Below are 5,576 nucleotides of genomic sequence, written 5' to 3'. Positions count from 1 at the left end.
GCCGACATTGCTCTCTCTCTCTCTCTGCCGACATTGCTCTCTCTCTCTCTCTCTCTTCTCTCTCTCTCTTTCTCTCTTTCTGTCTGTCTCTCTCTCTCTCCCTCTCTCTCAGTGAAAGTAGTGATTGGTGGATTTGTTTCCAACCAGTTTTCTCTCCATTCCATGATGTTTGTCACTGCCACACATTGCACAAGAGAGGGAAAGAGAGAGAGAGAGAAAGAAAGAAAGAGACATTGAAATGTCCTCCCCCTACACCCGTTAGCACCTGACAACACCATCGTCATCATAATGATCATCATCTCTAATCATGGTAGGTGTCTCGACATATCTCTAATCATGGTAGGTGTCTCGACATATCTCTAATCATGGTAGGTGTCTCGACATATCTCTAATCATGGTAGGTGTCCTCTAATCATGGTAGGTGTCTCTAATCATGGTAGGTGTCTCTAATCATGGTAGGTGTCTCTAATCATGGTAGGTGTCTCGACATATCTCATCCCTGGAGCTCATCATCAGAAGCGTGTTTCAATGTATTCCTCCGTTCATGTGACTCTGGTCCCTAGTCTTGTGAGGTTTTCAAGAGCCCAGAGCCCACACACACACACACACACACACACACACACACACACACAGACGTGAAGAGGAGTTCAGGGCACGGTGATCCCAGCTGTACTTGACCCCCCTCTCATCCTCCTCCTCCCTCTCTCCCTCCCTCCCTCCATCCTTCCATCCCTCCCTCCATGTGACCACCCAAATGGCTACATCTAATCATTCCCCTTCCTCGGTCTGTGAATGTGGTGATTTGGGACAAAACGTTTGGACACTTGTCCTGGTGCATGGGGACAACAGAGAGATGGACTCTGTAACAAGGACGAGAAGTAGACGGAATGTCTTCAGTCTTTTTGGACACCAGCTATGATGAACCAGTTAAAGCAGTCACTTTCAGTTTTTGTTCCTCTCTCCAAAACCCATGTCTCACACACACACACACACACACACACACACACACACACACACACACACACCACACACACACACACACACACACACACACACACAGACCAAAGGCTTGATCATGGTCACATGACTGTCACATGATCATTGTAGAGGTTATTGGCCTTGTGTGCGTGTGTGTCTTTGAGTGTGTGTGTGTGTGTGTGTGTGTGTGAGTGTTCAATTCAGCATTTGTTCTTTTCTTTGTAGATTTGTGTGAAAATAGAGAGAGTGAAAGAGAGAGAGAGAGGAAGAACCTAAGGAGAACCTGTTAGCACCATTGTGTCGTTTTGAAGCACCTGTAACACGATCTGACCACATCTCTCTCTCTCCCTCCCCTTCTCTCTCTCTCTCCCTCCCCTTCTCTCTCTCTATCCCTCCCTCCCTCCCTCTCCCTGCCTCTCTCTCTCTCTCTCTCTCATCATGTCACAAACACATACCTGGACTGTACAAATGGTCGCATTCTTCCCTCTCTCTCTCTCTCTCTCTCTCTCTCTCTCTCTCTCTCTCTCTCTCTTTCTGTCTCCCTCTTTCCAGGAATGAACCAACAGGTAGAGGAGAGAAAAACGGGAGGGAAGGAAGGAAGGAGAGACAGAGTGAGAGGGAGGGAAAGAGACAGGAAGAGACAGGAAAGCGAGAGACAGGAAAATATTGATACGTGGACTTCAAGTCTCTCTTCCTCTCTTGTTCTCTCTCATTCTCTCTCCCTCTTTTGTTCTTTCTCTCTCAAACTTTGATCCATCCATGACCTCTTCATCACTCACTCCGCGGCGACATAGAACCCTGTCACCCCCCTCTCCTCTCTCATAGGCTAATGCTGTTATCATGCTTCATTTCACCTCCCTCCCTCCCTCTCTCTCTCTCACCCTCTCTCTCTCCCTCCCTCCCTCCCTCCCTCCCTCCCTCCCTCCCTCCCTCCCTCCCTCCCTCCCTCCCTCCCCCTCTCTCTCTCTCGCCCTCCCTCTCCCTCCCTCTCTCCCTCTCTCTCTCTCTCCCTCCCTCCGTCTCTTTCTCTCTCCCTCTCTCTCTTTCTCCCTCTCTCTCTCCCTCCCTCTCTCCATCTCTCTCTCTCTCTCTCTCAGGACATTGTGCATAAGGCCTGGTTTGGGCTTTCCTTGATCTACGTATGCTGAGACACACACTTTTCTCTTTCCTAATAAATCACACACACACACACACACACACACACACACACACACACACACACACACACACACACTTCTCCTGCGCTCGTACCTGTACCAGCCCTCTTCTCTGTCCACTCTTGGCATGTCTGTTGATAAACACAATGGGCTGGTTGTCTGGACAGTAGTTCGGGAGATGTGTGTGTGTGAGTGTGTGAGTGTGTGTGTGTGTGTGTGTGTATCTGGGGGATTGGTGTAGAGGGAGAGAGAAGAGGGGAGAGAGAGGGGGAAAGCTGAGAGTGAGGGGGAGAGAGATGTGAGAGGGGGAGGGAGCTAGGACCCCCCCTCACCCCAACACATCTCATGATAGGGTAGTCCCCCCACCCCTCCCCGGAAACCTGGAATGGAATGTTCCGTGGGCTGAGACTGGTTCTGTGATCCCATTCACAAAACTGACACATAGTAGTCATGCTCTGGACACCCACAAACACACACACACACCACACACACTCACACACACACAAACACACCATCATTATGTGATCTAGCAGGTGGTTAGGCTGATTATAGAGTGGTAGGATCGTTCAGTGAGGTTGTGCTCAGAGGAACATGGTCCCATGTGTGAAGACAGTAGTTAGGCTGTTGTGTTTCTGATTGTGGTTTAGGGGTTGACCAACACTGCATTCCTACGGCTTTTCCTTCTTAACGTCCTGGTGTGTGTGTGTGTGTGTGTGTGTGTGTGTGTGCTGTGTGTGTGCTAGTGTGAGCTAGTGTGCGTGAGTAAGTGTGTGTGTTTGTGTGTGTGTGTGTGTGTGTGTGGGATGTGTGTGTGTGTGCGTCGTATGTGTATCTATTTTCAGGAAACCAGGTACTGTGTGATATCATCTTATGTTATGACTTATGAGTCGCACACACGCACGCACGGACACACACACACAAACACCCCTTCAATTTAAAATGGGAGATTCTATCCCATGTTACATGTTGTGTGTGTTACATGTTGTGTGTGTTACATGTTGTGTAACATGTCAGATTGTGTCATTTGTGGTTGTGTTCTGCTGAGTGAGTATGGATGCCGTCGTACAGCCGTATCCTGCCGGCATACACAATGACGTAAAACTTCACTTATGACGTAAAGAATGACGTAAAACTTCTCTTATGACGCAAAACCTCACTTATGACGTAAAGAATGACGTAAAACTTCACTTACGACGTAAAGAATGATGTAAAACTTCACTTATGACGTAAAGAATGACGTAAAACTCAACTTGGTTGGTGTGTGAGTGTTTCAAAATCAATCACTCAGGGAGTAAACTTATTGACTGTCACACACGCAGACACACACACACACACACACACACACATTGGTTATTGTGTCAGGTGATGGCTCAGTCATAACTGTTTCACGGTGGTCAGATAAGCTCTTGACCACAAAAATGTCACAAACACTCTTTCACCGTTCCTCTCTCCATTCTCTCTCTTTCTCCCTCTCTTCCTCCTCCTCTCTCTCTCTCTCTGTCTGTTCTTCACCCCCCTCTGGCTCCACAAGTGGCAACATGTGTCCAGTCTGCATGCTCACTCGTTTGCTCCTTCACCTATATCTCACTCCACCCTCTCTCTCTCTCTCCCTCTCTCTCTCCCTCTCTCTCTCCTTGACCTTGGCAGTACATGTAGCGACTAAACACACTCTCCCTCTCCTGCCATTGGCTAGTGGTGTGTCACATGACTCGAGTGTCAGCTGACCAGTTTTCAGGGAAAAGGGGAAACCTTTTTTTTTTTATGAAAACAAAAATCATCAAAAAAAAAAGTGTGTGTGCGCTTTATGCACCAGTAAATCAACTCATCTGCTCTTCTCTCTTTATATTTTGCCAAGTCATTGTTCTTGATCATAAGATGGGACACAAGAACAAGTTCTAGATACAGGACAACAGATGAGTGACTTATGTCAGGTCGTGATATATGGATGTCAATCAAGAACTCAGAACTCAGAAAGGAGGCAAATAATAAGAAAATACATTTTCAGATTTTATCTTCAGACAGAGATGCAGTGTTTGGCTCTTCAAGATTGATCATTGAGTATACATCTATTATATAAGATCACATAGTACTGTATATTATATACATTAATTTATTATCATTGATCATACAGTATCTATTATAAGGTCATACAGTGTACATCTATTATATAAGATCATACAGCTTACTTGTACATCTATTATATACTGTACAACTCATTCTCTGTATGACACCCAGATGGTGTAGCTGCAGCTGTGTCCGTGTGTGTGTTCGTGTCCGTGTGTGTCCGTGTGTGTGTGTGTGTGTGTGTGAGAGTGTGTGTGAGAGTTCAAGGTCACAGCGGGACTCTTGAGAAGGACCGCTGACACCCTCAAGCCCCCCACCTCCACTACATACACAAACTAGATCTCTCTTTTTCTCACTCACACACACACACACACACACACACACACACACACACACACACACACACACACACACACACACACACAGACTCTTTAATGCTGACGTAGAACAAACTGTAATCCTTCTGAGTCCCGGAGTATTTCTTGACAAACAAGCACATTGTTCAGTCGGAGAGCGCCAGTTCAGCGGCCTCACGTGTTCCACTGCTACACTTCCACATTGCTCCATACCCACCTCTCTCTGTCTCTCTCTCTCTCTCTGTCTCTCTCTCTCTCTCTCTCTCTCTCTCTCTCTCTCTTTCTCACACTCTCACACTCTCTCTCCCCCTCTCTCCCTCTCTTCCTTCCCCTTCTCCCTCCCTTCCTCCCACTCTCTCTCTTTGTTGCCTTTGCAATTTTGGATCACATAGATAGTTCAGTAAGATGATTTAACAACCTTGCTGGTGATCAGTTCTATCGGTGTTATTAGTCAGTAAAAAAGACAACAACGTTTATCCGAAGATTCTAAACACAACCACAACCCTGCCCCCCCCACACACACACACACACAAAATAGCCCACCACCAATACAGTAGTTCACAGAGAGTACCACACCACAGACTAGCCTGGTACACTTCGTTGTGTGTTAGCATGCTATCAGACTAGCCAGGTACAGTGTGTTGTTTGTTAGCATGGTATCAGTGTGTTGTGTGTTAGCCTGTTTGTGTGTTAGCATGCTATCAGACTAGCCTGGTATCAGTGTTGTGTATTAGCATATCGGTGTGTCGTGTGTTAACCTGTATGTGTGTTAATGTGATATCAGACTAGCCTGTATCAGTATGTTGTGTGTTAGCATGGTATCAGACTAGCCTGGTATCAGTATGTTGTGTGTTAGCATGGTATCAGACTAGCCTGGTATCAGTGTGTTGTGTGTAAGCATGGTATCAAACTAGCCTGGTACAGTGTTGTGTGTTAGCATGGTTTCAGACTATCTTGGTACAGTGTGCTGTGTGTATTAGCATGGTTTCAGACTATCTTGGTACAGTGTATTGTGTGCTAA

This window comes from Borostomias antarcticus (genome assembly GCF_949987555.1).
Source record: "Borostomias antarcticus genome assembly, chromosome: 20".
Taxonomy (NCBI): Eukaryota; Metazoa; Chordata; class Actinopteri; order Stomiiformes; family Stomiidae; genus Borostomias; species Borostomias antarcticus.
The sequence above is the reverse complement of the archived record's forward strand: the minus strand, read 5'-3'. Positions refer to the sequence as shown.